The sequence below is a fragment of the Bison bison genome, unplaced genomic scaffold (genome assembly GCF_000754665.1).
Source record: "Bison bison bison isolate TAMUID 2011002044 unplaced genomic scaffold, Bison_UMD1.0 scf7180017864460, whole genome shotgun sequence".
In the NCBI taxonomy this organism is placed as follows: Eukaryota; Metazoa; Chordata; class Mammalia; order Artiodactyla; family Bovidae; genus Bison; species Bison bison.
Genome location: NW_011495022.1, coordinates 5,283,749 through 5,301,820, shown reverse-complemented (window position 1 = coordinate 5,301,820; position 18,072 = coordinate 5,283,749).

Genomic DNA, 18,072 nt, shown 5'->3' with positions numbered 1-18,072 from the left:
GGGATGGTACCAGGGTATATCTTCATGAAATGATCTCTCAGGTTGCCTAGAATCTTGGTGTTAAGTGAAATACAAGTAAACTCCTACCTTGTTCAAACACTTTGGTCTTTGTTAAAGCAACTGAACTAATACAATTTACCTAAAACACTTGTTAAGTATTATCAGAGAAAAACTACACTGAAACAGAAAGAAAAAGGAAAAACTGCTTCTTTCGAATGAAGCAAAAGCCTCATACCACTGATGTTTCCACAGGCATTTGATGAGTATTTCCCCAAGACACACAAAAGAAACAACTGCACATTCTTGAACAGTGGAGAATATGGTGAAATAGTGCTGGTAGAGATTATTTAGCATCCTGGTGTAAAGAGAACTAAATTAGAAGAGAGCTTGTCAATAAGGCTCTCTCTCTTTCAAATTCCCCATACTCCTCAGGAGGCTGTTGAAGTAATAAGAACTATAATAATATTAATTATTGTTGTTATTACTATATAATTTTTATTGGGTGCTTACCCTGTGTCAGGGATCATCTTAAGATCTTTATATATAGTAATTCCTTTAACCCACACATTTCCCATGTGATAAGTACTTGTGTTATCATTCTCATTTTATAACTGAAGACAAAGAGACTCAGAGAAAGTAACTGACTGAAGTTCACCCTGCTAGTAAGAGGCAGAGCCAGTTTTTGAACCCAGACTCACTCCAGAGTCTGTGTATGAAACCATCTTCGATGTCATTTCTGATCTTGGCACAAAGTAATAAGGACTTGATTCAGGGCTTGTATGTTAGCTAGGGAAGTGGAAAAGAAAGGGAGATGGAAATGCAAAGAACTCTGCAGAGAAAGACTCTAAGACCAAGATGGTGGCATCATTGTGGGAATGAAAGGCAACAGAGAATCTGGAGACAGTCATACTATAAGGAGTCCTAGAGGTCAGTCTAGCCTTGTGACTAGATGCTCCAGACACGGCTGATCATCAGAATCAAACAGGAAGTTATTAAAATACAGATGCTAGGACCCTCCAGAAAATGATCAAATCAGGCCTATTCAATCAATGTCTTTAGAGTTAAAGAACTTCTAATAAGCCCTCCAGATAATTTTGTATCTAGCCTGGCAAAAACTTAAGTCTGATACTACCGACTTTTGACAAAGATGTATAACAAACATCAGGTATGCTTACACACTGTCAGTGTAATTTGGGATAACTATTTTTTGGGAAAATACATATACATACCCTATGACTTAGGACCTATAGTCCAGAGTATATAACCAAGAGAAACTCTTGCATATATACACAAGAAAATAAAAACAAACATGAATGGATAAAAGAGCACTTTTTGTGTTAGCAATAAAAATGGAAACAAATGTCTATCAGCAGGGGGAAAGATAAATAGTGGTGTATTCGTACAATGGGCTACTACTATACATGAGTGAAACGTAAAATGCAGTTACATGCATTCAGCATGAATAAATCTCATAAAGTATGGCACAAAAGATAAAGTCACAGAAGCATACATACAATATGACTTCATTGATATACTTGTACGAAAATGAGCAAAACCAAATAATTTTTAAGAGTATATTTATCTGTAGTAAAATTATGAAGAAAAGCAAAGGGATGATAAAATTCAAGAAAATGGATTTGGAAAGAAGGAGAGGTATGGTATGTGTGAATAGTTCAGGGGTTTTAAAAACAGATATAATTATTTTTAATAACAATATCAATAACCTCAGATATGCAGATGACACCACCCTTATGGCAGAAAGTGAAGAGGAACTAAAAAGCCTCTTGATGAAAGTGAAAAAGGAGAGTGAAAAAGTTGGCTTAAAGCTCAACATTCAGAAAACGAAGATCATGGCATCTGGTCCCATCACTTTATGGGAAATAGATGGGGAAACAGTGGAAACTTTATTTTTCTGGGCTCCAAAATCACTGCAGATGGTGATTGCAGCCATGAAATTAAAAGACGCTTACTCCTTGGAAGGAAAGTTATGACCAACCTAGATAGCATATTGAAAAGCAGAGACATTACTTTGCCAACAAAGGTCCGTTTAGTCAAGGCTATGGTTTTCCCAGTGGTCATGTATGGATGTGAGAGTTGGACTGTGAAGAAAGCTGAGTGCCGAAGAATTGATGCTTTTGAACTGTGGTGCTGGAGAAGACTCTTGAGAGTCCCTTGGATTGCAAGGAGATCCAACCAGTCCATTCTGAAGGAGATCAGCCCTGGGGTTTCTTTGGAAGGAATGATGCTAATGCTGAAACTGCAGTACTTTGGCCACCTCATTTGAAGAGTTGACTCATTGGAAAAGACTCTGATGCTGGGAGGGATTGGGGGCAGGAGGAAAAGGGGACGACAGAGGACGAGATGGCTGGATGGCATCACTGACTCGATGGACGTGACTTTGAGTGAACTCCGGGAGTTGGTGATGGCCTCTGGGAGGCCTGGCATGCTGCGATTCATGGGGTCTCAAAGAGTCAGACATGACTGAGCAACTGAACTGAACTGATAATTAAATAATTTTAAAATAATTATATAATTAATAATTACATTTTAAATAATTATTTTTTATTAACTGAGTGGTAGATACACATGCATTTGTTTTATTATTCTATAAATAGAGTATATACATTTTATATATTTATTTGTGTATATGATGGCATTCATAATTTTTAAAATGTAAGAATCCAGATGAAATAAGATATATATATATAACCAAAAAATGTTGATTGATATATATATATATATATATATATAACAGGAAGTTTGAATTATCAGTAGGAGACTGGTTAAATATACTAGGATAAATCCATATTATAGGCGTTTACATAGTTATTGAAAAGAATAAGTCCAATCTCAATGCATTGACCTGGGTGGATATTGATAATAGATCAAGATAAAAAAGCAAGTTATACAAAACACACACAACCCCATCCATTTTAATAAATAACCACCAAAGAATCACCAAATGAAACTCTGCACATTTGTATATGTTTGTGTGACCATGAAAGATAGGCACTGCTGAAGAGGCTGCCAATTGTCTTCCTTTCAGCCATGCTCTTCTTCCTCCTCAGAATTATTAATATAACTAGTTCTTATCTAGGCATCTTATTACTCAGAATAAAATACTGCGTTTTCCAGTCTCATTTGTTGCAACTATGATCACATAATTCAATTTCAGTGAATAAGATGTAGATAAAATTGTGTGCTTAATAAGGGAGCTAACTCATATAGGAGGGAGTCCCCTACATCTTTTTTATTTCCTCTGCCTTTCTTCCTTCTTCTGGCCTTGAGTTTCTCTCTGTTGGATGGAGCTCCAAGAGCCATTTTTGAGTCATGAGACGACTTTGAGGATGGCAGTTATGAACTTGGATAGTGGAACAGAGAGACAGAGCCTGAATTCCTGATGACATGCTGGAGCTACTACACCAGCCCTGGACGTCTTACCTCTGGACATCTTTCTAGGTGAGGGAGAAACCTATTTTAAGTCAAAGAGAGTGGAGCATTATCAAAATTTTTCTTTATATTTCCATATTGTTTGGCTTCTTAAAACCAGCACAAATTACTTTAACAATTTAAAGACTCTCTCAGTTTTTATGAAGAAGTAAAAAGAAAGCCTTCCACGTACATATGATATAATTGAGGACAGGTTTGGAAACCTCCTATCTCACTTCATAGATGAGAAAACTGAGGCCCACAGTTGACACACAGGTAGGGCCAGAACTGGAACCCAGATCTTTGGGCTTCCAGTCAGTGCTCTTCCTTTCATAGCAGAACAGAAAGCGTTTTAAAATGTGACTGAGAAACATGAAGCTTGGCAGAAATGAAATAGAAATAGCCCTGGTTTCCAACAGGTTTCAGGTTTGCATGAAATACCCAAGTGCCTAATTCAAAAAAGATGATTAGACAGAAGGTGAGAAATACGTTTGAATCCAGATGAAATAACAGTTTTGTTCTAGAACCTTTTCTATGTAAAACGTGGCACTGTATTAAGTAGCAAAACCTTTCTAGTGATCTAGACATGTGACAAGCTTCAAAACATTAGAAATCTTTTATTTTCTGACTTGTCACTGGAAAAAAAAGAATATGCCATCCAAAGTCTGACAAGTAGACCTCCTTTTCTCTTTACTAAAGTAATATTTTAAATTCTTAACTGTGAACTTACAGATAAAGTTAGATAATTAAACAGTATGATATAAATTGAACCAAATAATTTTAAGCACTTAAAAAGAAAATATAGTCTTCTTTCCTTACCTAAAATGAAAGTCAATTTAAGGTTATATTTTTTGAATTATGAGTTCCTAAACATTTCTGAAGTTTTATTTTTGTTTTTAATAAATTTTTAGTCTCCAGAAAATGATTTGCATCATTCTGTTGTTCAACTATGAAAACTTAAGTAAGCAAAAAGATTGGACTATTTCAAGGTTAAAATTAAAAAATTAAGATAAAAACCATTTGCGTTTCCTCAACTCCATTGCCTCTCATCACACAGTTTAGCCACTCTTGCCTGCTGCGGACAACCCAGTGATCAGAGTTGGCCATTCTACCTGCTCCTTTACTAAGATGGGCATCTCTCATTTTCATGAGAGCTTCATTTTTTCTCACTTCAATTACAGAGTTGAGAAAACATTTTATAGAAACTCTGGTGCTTTTTCAAATCAACTCAAAACAGGTAAAGAAATGCTAGATTTATGTGCTAAATACTGACTTGTCCTAAGTTTCTTATACACAAAAGTGACAAGAGTTACATAGACATTATGAGTGGTTTTTAATTGTTACTTCATTGAAACTGAGCTTCCCTCTTCTAATATCATGGAGTAAGCGCTTACTCCATTATTTCTTCCATCCTAGAAAATGGAGCTAGGTAAATTTCATTGTCATTAATGTGAGATCAATATCATGTGTTACATAGAATTCAGAAAAACAAGAAAATATACCACATTTACAGTTTTTCTTATTTTCTCTAAAATGTAATCAACTTCTTAATAAACTAAGCAGCTCAGGACATAAAGACGTGAGTGAGTGTCTGGTAGCACATCAACCTTTCATAGAACACGTGTTCCTAATGGCCTCTCTACTCATCTCCCTTCACTCACACACATACCTGTGGGACACAGCACATATTGAACTTGAGTATCAAACACCAGAGCCAATTTATGGCAGGTGATAAGGACACAGTCTTACCTCTAGAAGCAGTTCATTTTTCAGTGCCAAAGGCAAAGTGTTTAGAAGGCATTTTATAGGCCATATATCCAATACACTGCAAGACATCTGTAGTTGTTCAAACTAAAAGTCCTTCACTAGTGATCAGCTCCCATTGTGTGCGTGTGTGTGCATGTATGTATGGTCGTGCACACATAACATGTGTGTGCACAAAAGGGTGCCCAGCAGAATATTCTTTGGGAATTTTAGAGGAAACAGCTTTGATTGTTGGTTCTGCTTCCTCCTCTATAAGACTTTCAGAGCAACATCCTAGGTGTTTTGTGCCGAGTTCTAGGCTCAACATGGGCAACTTTTCTGTGACTTTGACCCATTCCCTCACCACTCTGGCCTCAAGTTTCTCATTTACCAGACTGGAGTGGCAGCACTCCCACTATGTTTGACAGTGAGAATAAATGGCAGCAGGCCCTCTGAAAAACTTGATAGTACTATGAAATCGAAGGCACCCTAGTTGGGGAGTTAGAAAGAGGAGGTAAACTCCTTGTCTGCTGCCTGACAAGACCACCCTACAACCAGTGCGGAGTCATTTCTTTAGCAAGGAGGATGAGTCACATAACAAAAGGTCTTGATCAAGTCACATTTAGGCAAGTAAAACAGCCCTAACATTTTATAGCATCTTTATGTGCCAAAGACATGATGCCCACAGACAGAAAAAATAAAAAAAGGGCCAGTGGCTCTGGCAAGCCCTCTTGCCACCATCCCAATGTCCCATGAGGGGATGGATGACCCAGACCCAGGGTGGAATGCCTCACCGCCCCCCACAGTCCACTTAGTGAATCACCACACTGTAAAGTGTTTACCAGTTTTCACATGAATAAAATAAAAATTAACTTTCCTGAGTGTATATGATTTATCACAGTAAGTCTGTGTTAATATTTCCTAATCATAGTGACCTCAGCCTGCCAAAATGCACAGGCCCCTAATCCTCATTGTAATGTTTTCTCATTAGCTACGCAGCATTGCCACACCAGTGGTAGCAACCAAGCTCCACCTCAGGCACCACTGGAATTAATTACTAGAAGAAACACTGCTGTTTTGAATTGTCATCTTGAATTTATCACTTGCCACTTAATGTAACTCATCTGACCTAATACCTCTATCGTGTCACCAGGGGCCTTGGCACGGGTTTCACCAGGGTAATAGCAGGGGGGTTCTGTATACCTAATGCGGCTGCGATGCCAAACACACAGCTGCTGGAGGCCTGGTTAAAATCCTACCCCGGAGGCAAAGCATGCTAACAATGCCCCTAGCAAATTGCAGATTACCCATACGTCATGTTCTATCTGAAGCTAAGACTGATTCAAAGGTAGGCCCGATACATCTAATTTCTCCTGCTTGGAGAAGATAATCTTTCATTTCTTTCAATGTAACAGCCCTCACCATTGGTTTCCCTCTTGTATGTTTCTGAATACAATGAAACTGTCTATTCACGTATGGAAGGAAAAGGGGCTCGGGGGAGGGGAGACCTGTAGCTCTAGATATGGGGCCCTTTTCATATAAATTCTGAAGAAATTGCTCATTAAATCACTCATACAAAGAAAAGCAATTTCACCATTCATTATGTTTCCCCAGGAAAAGGAACAAAAGTGTAAGCCAAGTAGAAACCTGTACTGTACTTTCGCAGGGCTATAACTTGCCCTGCACTTTTGAGAGTGATTCTGTACCTTTAATAAGGGAATTAATGATATGGTTAGTTTCATTAAGCTTGAGAAATTATTTCAGTATAAAAAATAAGCTTTGATGCGTGCTCTGAACAATAGCCCTCTTAATCAAATTTTTTAATCTATAAAAACCATTATACTTGAAACTAACATTTTTCAAGTTTTTCTGCCCATTTTGGATTCACCTAAATGTCATTATTTCCATTTTAAAGTTAGTCTTTCAGTTCTGCTGTAGCACATCCATGCAGGTGGGTGTATGTATATATACATACAAATTCTAGCCCCTAGAAGCTTACAGACATAATAATGTAATACACGAAAGCATGAAAATCCTACTGATGAAATAATAAGTAAAATAGATTTACTTTGATAATGACAATTTCCAGCCTATTTCATAGACAAAAGCATTTTCTTCATTTACCATACTCTCTACTATGCATAGTAAACTTTGGAAGATGTATAATGCAATATAAACATTAATAGTTACACAATTGTGTTGTTTTAGAAAGACTATTTATGGAGAAAATACAAAATGCCTCCCCAAAGTATACTTAGACCTAAGCCACCATAATCTTCCTGCTCATACAGCGGGAAATCTAATACACCAGCTCAATAAACCTGGAGGAAACAAAGGTTTTATGTAGCATTAAGTGTCACAATATTAAAAAGCCCATATTACTTTCAATTGCTCTTATAAGCTTCTTTTTAACAATCCAGAAAGTTGAGTGCCATTATAAGAAGAATATTGTCCTATGTGGTAAAAGGTAGAGAAGGAAAATCAGAAAACTCACCCCTTCACTTCTGTGTTGATCTCTGATTAATACCATCGGTGCTTTTACACAAGGGTCCCTCTCAAACTCGCCTTTTTTATATTGTTTTGAATTGTCAGGGTGTGTTCTGTCAAAGGTGACATAACATTTAAAAGGGTATCAAAAAGCCTTGACGGCAATGTCTGCTCAGCTACATAACCTCTTTCAAAGTTGGTTTCCTTTCCTGTAAATGTAACATTGTGTGCTATGAGCTACTGAAGCTATAATTAGAGACTGTATAGCTCTTTCAAAATACCAAGTCCTTCATTCCACAAATGCTCATTACAAATTGTAATGTAGCAACAACAAAGATCACTACCCCTGAAAGTGTAAGTTTTCCCCAAACGGTGACAGTAGCTTTTGTGAGTTTCACAGAGAGCCTAGCACTCTGTAGCTGCCTAATTAATACCTAATGACAATGATGAACCACTGGTGATATTCAGCTAACTAATTGGGGTTTTGTAGTATCTCAGAAAGTTTCAACTTAATGGCCATTAAAACAGAGTATCTTCTATTTCTATTGCACCTGCCAACTCCCCAAACTTTCTACAAACAGAAATTCATTAACTGAGGTTCTTTAATGAAATATTAATGATACAAAAGTATATTTGAAGTCTTAAGAAACACTCAGGGTCAATAAACTAACAGTATCTTTTAAGCAGCAATTTCCCCCTTTTCATTGCCTGGGTGTCTCAGGCAAGGAGGCCTAACAATCCTACCTTGAGGTTAGTGGATCTGAATCCACTGGGCTGTCTTTTACATTCCTCAATGTTAGGGTGAGTCAAAGGCATATTCAGTAAACACATAATTTTCAGGGTTGTATGAACTCTTGGACTGTCACACTTCACGATATATATATGCATAAGGAAGCATGACACTATCAAAGGACTAGGATAGTTTGCGGGCAGGTGATGACAAAAATCCTTCTCCCTCTGTGCAGATGGTCTGGAAACTGCAGCCTTCAGGGAGCTCTATGGCCATGCGTTATGTTCAACCTTGTGAGCTACATTATCTTCACCCTTTTGGAATACCTAAGTTGTTAACTGTCATGGTCCCACACCCATACAAACCCTCTCCAGGCAGGCCTCAATGCAGAAGCTCCGTGAAATCTTTTGCTGATCTTAAGCTATTTTTAAATGACTTATAATGAAAAGTTTTAAAATCCCGACTGTTAGCATTAAAAAGTACCAGGGCATGCTGGGAATCAGGGGCATTTAGTGCTGCTGCCTTGTATAAAATGAAATCCTAAATGGTTTGTCCTAATGGTATTGGCAGATGTGGTTTTATATTTTTAAATTTCTTGGAGTTGCTGGAAAGGAAAAGAGAACATATAGATATGCCTATGCAGATGAAATGACATCATAAAATACCTGACTGGGAAGGAAGGGGACTTGCTGTGGCTGGATTACTTGTTACTAAAATAGGGACCAAGAGCAAAGAGAAAGTGTATCATCTGCAACTGAATGTTTTCAATTACTTTTTACTGTGCTCGATCATTCTCACTGTAACACATACATTGGGATGAAAGATTATTTTACATCCTAAGTAAAAGAAATGCACATGTAGTTTTTCCTCTGCAAATGGAGACCCTGTTGCCTCTCACCACTTTGAAATCTGACAAATTTGCAGCCGTACCTGTATGGTCACCAAAATGATTCTTGTCTGTCAAATTATTCCCTTTCATCTTAATATCCAATTTCATCACAATTAACTGTAAGAGCCACATAGTTTATGACTGCATATGCCTAGGTAATAGTTGTCACATGGGTGGGTGTGTGTGTTAGTTGCTTAGTAGTATCTGACTCACTGGGACCTCATGGACTGTAGCCCGCTAGGCTCCTCTGTCCATGGGATTCTCCAGGCAACAATACTGGAGTGGGTTGCCATTTCCTTCTCCAGGGTATCTTCTTGACACAGGGATCAAACCCCGGTCTCCTGTATTGCAGAAAGATTCTTTACCATCTGAGCTTCAGGGGAGTCCCTGTCACATGGGTATTTAACATCAAATATACGGCTTCTTTCTTGACTAGAAATGCAATTATAGAAGATGCACCTTTTTAATTTCCTTTTCTAAAACACTATTGTAAAACAATCATATCCTATAGCTTAAGAATCAAAGACAAAGAAAATATGCCATTAATGGAAGCTACACCCACAATGTAAACAACTCTAATGTTAATTAATTCTACCAATTGGAACTTGCCAGGGCAGGAAGTGGGCATTGAAGGACACAGCTCAGGACAGCCACTGAGAAAAGCTGCTTTGTTGAGCAAGGGCTGTTCTGAACAAGGGTCCTTAGACATATATCCCCAGCTACATATCTTTGCCTTATCCTGGGTCTCTGAGGACCAGCATAGACCCCTCCACCTCCCACCCTACCTCCTGACTCATTCATAATATCTTATTCAGGGCTAGGAAGAGGGAGATTTCATACAAAATATTTTCCCCTACCTGGAAAACAATCTACCTAGAAGCGCATTTCTTGTGCTGATGACTGTGAGGCTGGGCTCATTGCAGCCATTGTCATGCAAGCACAGTTGTAAGTAATAATGTGGCCTTTAATGACGGAATGATGGACCTGCCAAACACTTGCTCCTGCCATAGACTGCTTGCGTTTCCCTGCTGGAGAGCACAGAGATGCCCATCTGGGAGTTATTAACATATCCTCGTCAATTCAGAACCGACTTTAACATAATCCATATTTGTTGGAGAAAGTCCAACATCAGCTTGAGAACAGCAGTCACGTGCCTCAATGACACATTTCAAACAGCACACACAGAGCATGCTTGGGCAGCAAAGCAATTCAGAAATGCAAATAGCTGAAGCACTCTCCTGACTAGATAAAAAGGACAAATCCCTTTTGGCAAGAGACTGGATGTCCTCTTAATGTCACCGAAAAACAACCACACCAGCAAAGGCACAAATTCCAGGGTGCTGATTTGGCTTTGGTGGGTCACTGAGAAGGTATACCTTTGGGTGTATTCCAATCATGTTGGTGTAATTCATCTCAAGTTGACCCTGGGCTTCAGCTGTTGTCAGGCAGAGCTGGGATTCCTGGGATGCAGGAATACAGATGCTCTTAAGCCAACGGCTTTGCACATCATACGTCTGCTTGTTGATATATGTATAAGCACACACCTCTCCCTTTAAAAACACAACAAAGAGCTCCATTTCAGCTTCATCTCGGCTCTTATTCTGAACTGGTTATCTATAATAAACACACTCCCAGAAGAAGCTGGATTGGTACTGTCCCTATATTTGAGTCCTCAGGAAATCAAAGTATATCAAAAGATCATGCAGTGGCCCTGGGAGTTATCTCAAACTAGGCATGATCTTTGTGGCTATAGAGCACACCCCCACCAGTATTTTCTCAATGATTTTAACATTATAGTTCATCAGCTAAATTCCTTTGGCTGGTTGATATTATTAGTGGTATCTGTGTTTTATAAATGAAACAAATTAAATAAGGGGGGGGAAGCATTTTCTTGAGTCCACCCCCCATCCCTATTGATGTGGATTTTGGTGAAACTGCAGTAAAATCCTATTTTTAGATTATGTAAACCAAAGCCAAATGCAGATTCTTCCTTCAAAGATTTAAATAGACTCACAGGGCTGAACTCCTAGATAGTAGTAGTATACCATTATTACATTTTCTACATTTGATAATTATATGTTGTGGTTTATGAAAAAATATTCTTGTTCTTAAGAGATAAATGTTGAAGTTTTCAGGGATAAGGAGTTATGATGTGTGCAACTTTCTTTTACATAATTCAGCCAGACAAGAAATAATAATGAACTTATATACATACACTGGAAAAGAAAACAAATGTGGCAAAATGCTCACAATTGGTGAACCTAGGTGACAGCCATTTGTGTGTTCCTTGTACCATTTTGGCAACTTTTTGGTGGGTTTGAAATTTTTCAAAATAAAAAGTGGGAAATAAAATAAATCAGATTCACAGAAACTAATACATAATTTTTATATATAGAATTTACTATTTAAAAACCTTCTCATTCACTGCTTTTTGCTTGATGTTGACACTTTGTGTCAGGGTATAATCTCCTGGGAGGAGAGGAAGACAGAGTAATTTAAAAACAAAAAAAAGAAGGCTTTCGTATCTCTCCTTGCTATGTTCTGGAACTCTGCATTCAGTTGGATATATCTTTCCCTTTCTCCTTTGCTTTTTGCTTCTCTTCTTTCCTCAGCTATTTGTAAAGCCTCCTCAGACAACCACTGTGTTCTTGCATTTCTTTTTCTTTGGGATGATTTTGGTCACTGCCTCCTGTACAATGTTATGAATCTTCTTCCATAGTTCTTCAGGCACTCTGTCTACCAGATCTAATCCCTTGAATCTATTAATCACCTGTAATGTATAAGCATAAGGTAATTGATTTAGGTCATACCTGGATGGCATAGTGGTTTTCCCTACTTTCTTCCATTTAAGCCTCAATTTTGCAATAAGGAGCTCATGATCTTAGTCACAGTCAGCTCCAGACCCTCTTTTTGCTGACTCTACCTTTGGCTGCAAAGGATATAATCAATCTGATTTTGGAATTGACCATTTGGTGATGTCCATGTGTAGAGTCATCTCTTGTGTTGTTGGAAAAGAGTATTTGTTATGACCAGCATGCCCTCTTGACCGAACTCTGTGAGCCGTTTCCCTGCTTCATTTTGTACTCCAAGGCCAAACTTCCCTATTACTCCAGGTATCTCTTGACTTCCTACTTTTGTATCCCAGTCCTCTCTGATGAAAAAGACATCTCTTTCGGTGCTGGTTCTACAGGGTTTTGTAAGTCTTCATAGAACCGGTCAACTACGGCTTCTTGGCATTAGTGATTGGGGCATAGACTTGGATTACCATGATAGTGAATGGTTTGCCTTGGAAATACGTGAACCGTGAACTTCCAGATGTTCAATCTGGTTTTAGAAAAGGCAGAGGAACCAGAGATCAAATTACCAGCATCCGCTGGATCATCAAAAAAGCAAGAGAGTTCCAGAAAAACATCTATTTCTGCTTTATTGACTATGCCAAAGCCTTTGACTGTGTGGATCACAATAAACTGTGGAAAATTCTGAAAGAGATGGGAATACCAGACCACCTGACCTGCCTCTTGAGAAACCTATATGCAGGTCAGGAAGCAACAGTTAGAACTGCACATGGAACAACAGACTGGTTCCAAATAGGAAAAGGAGTACATCAAGGCTGTATATTGTCACCCTGCTTATTTAACTTATATGCAGAGTACATCATGAGAAACGCTGGGCTGGAAAAAGCACAAGCTGGAATCAAGATTGCCAGGAGAAATATCAGTAACCTCAGATATGCAGATGACACCACCCTTATGGCAGAAAGTGAAGAGGAACCAAAAAGCCTCTTGATGAAAGTGAAAGAGGAGAGTGAAAAGGTTGGCTTAAAGCTCAACATTCAGAAAAGGAAGATCATGGCATCTGGTCCCATCAGTTCATGGGAAATAGATGAGGAAACAGTGGAAACAGTGGCAGACTTTATTTTGGGGGGCTCCAAAATCACTGCAGATGGTGATTGCAGCCATGAAATTAAAAGATGCTTACTCCTTGGAAGGAAAGTTATGACCAACCTAGATAGCATATTCAAAAGCAGAGACATTACTTTGCCTACAAAGGTCCATCTAGTCAAGGCTATGGTTTTTCCAGTGGTCATGTATGGATGTGAGAGTATAAAGAAAGCTGAGCGCCGAAGAATTTATGCTTTTGAACTGTGGTGCTGGAGAAGAATCTTTAGAGTCCCTTGGACTGCAAGGAGATCCAACCAGTCCTTTCTAAAAGAGATCAGTCCTGGGTGTTCTTTGGAAGGAATGATGCTAAAGCTGAAACTCCAGTACTTTGGCCACCTCATTTGAAGAGCTGACTCCTTGGAAAAGACTCTGATGCTAGGAGGGATTGGGGGCAGGAGGAGAAGGGGACGACAGAGGATGAAATGGCTGGATGGCATCACCGACCGACTCGATGGACATGAGTTTGAGTGAACTCCAGGAATTGATGATGGACAAGGAGGCCTGGCATGCTGCAATTCATGAGGTCGCAAAGAGTCGGACACAACTGAGCGACTGAACTGAACTGCATTTTGGATTTTTAAAATTTATTTATTGACTATGAGGGCTACTCCATTGCTGCTAAGGGATTCTTGCCCACAGTAGTAGATACAATAATTATCTGAATAAAATTTGCCCTGTCCATTAATGGACATTCCTGTCCATTAAGTTTAGTTCACTGATTCTTAAGATGTTGATGTTCCCTCTTACTATCTCCTGCTTGACCATGTCCAGTTTACCTTGATAGCATTCCAGGTTCCTGTGTAATACTGTTCTTTACAGCATTAGACTTATACTTTTACCACCAGACACATCCACAACTGAGCGTCATTTCTACTTAGGCTCAGCTGCTTCATTCTTTCTAGAGCTATTAGTAATTGCCCTCTGCTCTTCCCCACTAGCATATTGGACACCTTCCCATATGGTGCTCACCTTCCAAAGTCATATCTTTTTGCTCTTTCATACTGTTCATGGGGTTCTTGAAGGAAGAATACTGGAATGGTTTGCAATTCCCTACTCCAGTGGACCATGTATTGTCACAGCTCTTCACTATGACCTGTTTGTCTTGGGTGGCCCTGCATGGCATGGCTCATATTTTCATTGAGTTATGCAAGCCACTTCACCATGACAAGGTTGTGATCCATGAAAGGGATCCATTAGGGTTGTGATCCATTAGGGTTGTTTGGTATTTTATATGAAACCTGAATCTCTCACAAAGTCATAGCAGAGGGGGAAATACAATCAGCTGCTTGCAGTAAGGAGTGGTGTGTGCCACCTCCCCACCATATGCCAAGAGTCCTGGCCTCACACATGCTTCTGTCTCTTCTCCCGCACTTCACCCTGGTTTGGCTGCACTTCTCTTCAAAGTCCTAGGAAAGACTTATTTTTACAGACATCTCCTAGAGCCTGTGCCATGGGCATTCATACTTTTAGACTGGCAGTGTTAAAATAAAACCTACATCTAAGAGAGCAAGATACCAGCAGACATCTTAGCTCCCATCCATGTAATCATCTAACCTAATAACATATAGAAAAAAAGAGATGTTGGATTCTTAGGAAAGATCTAGAATATTGACTTCTCTCCAGTAGACCAAAGCAATCTGGATAATACAGATAGTCCTGAAAGGGGGTGGAAAAGGCACCCCCTTACTGTGAGGATGTGTCCAGTGTTTATTTCTAGCCCTACAGAGCAACACTCTGGTGTTTCTGGCAATAGCCTCAGGCCTGCTTCCTGCAGGATGCACACACATCACACTGAGCACATTTGAGAATTCAAAGAGTAATTTGTCAGCCCTGTTTTAGGACAAACTAGGGCGTCTTGACTATCTTGAGGTGATAGTATATAGTAAAAGTCAGGTACAGACCATTTAATAGGACAATTTACTTTAACATGTACAATGTGTTGTTTTAGTGGCCTGTGTGCACTCCAGTCCTAACAATAGGGTGCCATAAGGTCAAAGAAGTGAGAAATTGATTTCGAAGGCACAATTCCACTCCTGCTTCTTCAAAGATACTGGCATAACTATCCACTTCTTACAATAACAAATTTCCTCACTGGATTGAAGAGCTGTGATTCATAACTTCTGTGGCTGTGGTCTCTTCCCTTGGGGCTAAAGTCCCAACAAATGACAGGAAGATGCCATTTCCACTCTTGTCATTATTAAATCTATTTCTTCTCTCTCTCTCTCTCATGAGGAACAGGTGGCAGCCCTTGATCCCTGATTCTACCTATAGGTAGCAGACAGTCAAGCCTATGTGTGAGACAGACATCTCCAGCTCCCCATCTTGGTCAAAATAGACCAGGACAGTGGCTCAAACATCTAGCCATATCAGAATCCCCTGGAGGACTTTTTAAACCACAGAGTGCTGGACCCTGCCTGAGTTTCTAATCAGTAGGTTTAAGGTGGCACTGAGAATGTACATTTCTAACAAGTTCCTGGAAGATGCTGATGGTGATGTCTGGGGACTACTTGAAACCATTGGGGTAGGTCATGCTGCAGTAATAAATGACCCCCAAATCTCAGGTTTATATCTCACTCAAGTTGCTCATAAGCCAGCTGCAGCTCTGCTCCATGTCTTCTCCCCTCCAGGACCTAGTGATGGGATAGCATCTGACCAGAACACTGCCAGTTGCATGGCAGATGGCAAAGGATATGGTAAATGACTGGTTAACTCATAAAGCTCTGGCTTATGTTTCCTAGCTGGAAGGGAGTCATGTGGCCAAATCTGATATATCAGTGGCAAGTGAGGGACTGAATACTTGTGTGAATAATTACATAGTCTACCACATCCCACAATATTCATTATCTCCTTCTCCCACAGTAAATGTCCAATCAAGTTTTGACTTGACAAATGGCTGCCCTGAATAAAGACTGAATTCCTCAGAGTCTCCTGCAGCTTGGTATTGGCTAATACCAATTGCAGCCAATGGGATGTAAGCAGAATGCTGGATGGTCATTCCAGTAGCCTTTCTGAAGGCAAGCACACGATCGACCTTTGTTTCCTTTGCTCTCTCTTCTTCATTCCTTTCTCCATCCTCTTGCCTACGATGTTAATGTTAGTATTTTGGAGCATGAGGTCAAAGCCCTGTCTCGAATAGAAAATATATACGGTGTGCAATGCAATATACCAGCCCCAGACTGTCTATCCACACTTCCAGAAAAGAGAAATAAAATTATTTTATTTAAACCACTGTTACCTTGGGATTTCTGTCCCTCACATCTTAATATAATCCTAAGAAAAGTTTCCTTTTGAAGTCTGCTCACTTCTGTCTGCAGTTTCTTATGTTCTACTGATCCAACCATCAGTGATTTTCCAAGCTTTGGAGCCTATTCCTTCCCTTCACACTCTTTTCCCTCATTCTTAGCAATGCAGTGAGAATGTCTCCAGAAGGTCAACTATAGCTTCATTCTTTCTTTCTATGACACTATAGATGCATAGAATCTGATGGTAGGGAAAGTAACGACCAAAAAGGAAAAGCTTGTCTGGCTAGAATTTTCCTGAGGAACTTTCAAAATAGTCTTCATTGCATAGCAACAAAGATGACAATGTTCCTCTTTGTTGCCAAACTATCCCCTGCAATTTGGGAACATTTCTAATTTCTGGGTTTACAGGATCTGCATTCCACTCGATCCCCCATCTGCCCACAAGGAGAAATGATGAAGCGTAAATGTTTAGAGATGATTGTTAGAGGCCTGTGGTTGCCATGCTCCTCTCCTCTGGCCTTGTTCCTAACTCCCCATCCCCTTCTCTTTGCTCTCTTTGTCAAGCCTTTCCCCACTCTGCCTGCTTTTGCCATCTTCACAGTCATTGTCCCTTGTCCACATCTCATCACAGAGAGAGGGAGCAGCTGGAGAAGAGGAAAGAGGGGAGCATTAACAAAAAGCAAAAGGCTGCAAATGGAGAGAGGAATCAAGTGGGAGAAGTCCAGCCACAGAGCTGAAAGGGCTCTTTCTGAAGTAAAATTAGAGCTATTTACATTTAGGCTTTCCCAGAACATGGTAAAGAGCTTAAGAAAGTAAACCAGAAGTTTCATCAATGCACAGAAATAAGCTACCACTTTCATCACACACACATGGTTTGTAAACCATAAGTATGTACATATCTATCTACTTTTAAGAGTGTTTCTCTTCTGATGGAGAACCATTTGTTGGGGGCATCTCACATGCAGAATCTATTGCACGAGACATCATCAGTCATATAGTAAAATGGAATGTCCCAAGAGGACATTGGCTATATATTTCTAAAGTTATCATTGTCAAATAGGTTTGAGAAGCACAGCATACAATGTTCTGGAAATTCACAGTGTATATTAACATGGTAAAGGCTCTAAGAATTCTGGAGTAATGAAGCCCATTTATTTTTCATATTCAAACTTACTGAACCAAAGAATCCTTTTTTTGAGTATAATATCTATTAATATTTTACAAAATGTGTCTTTGGAACATAGGTTGGGAAATTGCCTCAAAAGAACAAAAATTTTATGTGCTACATGTTGGATTACTTTTTGCAAATTGAGTTATTCTCACATGCACTCCTGTAAATATTCATAACCTACTGACACTTCAGTGGGGCAACGCAAGAATTAAACAGAACAAGGCAGTGCTCAAAATCACATGCCAGTGGCGCAAAACTCACAAAGTTTGGTTTATCCCACCTGCCTAAGTCTCAATGAATTTAGAAGTAAAACAAATCAAATCAACTAAAATAATTAGCCAGGAGAAAAGGAAAGATATAAGCATCTGAATGCAGAGTTCCAAAGAATAGCAAGGAGAGATAAGAAAGCCTTCCTCAGCGATCAATGCAAAGAAATAGAG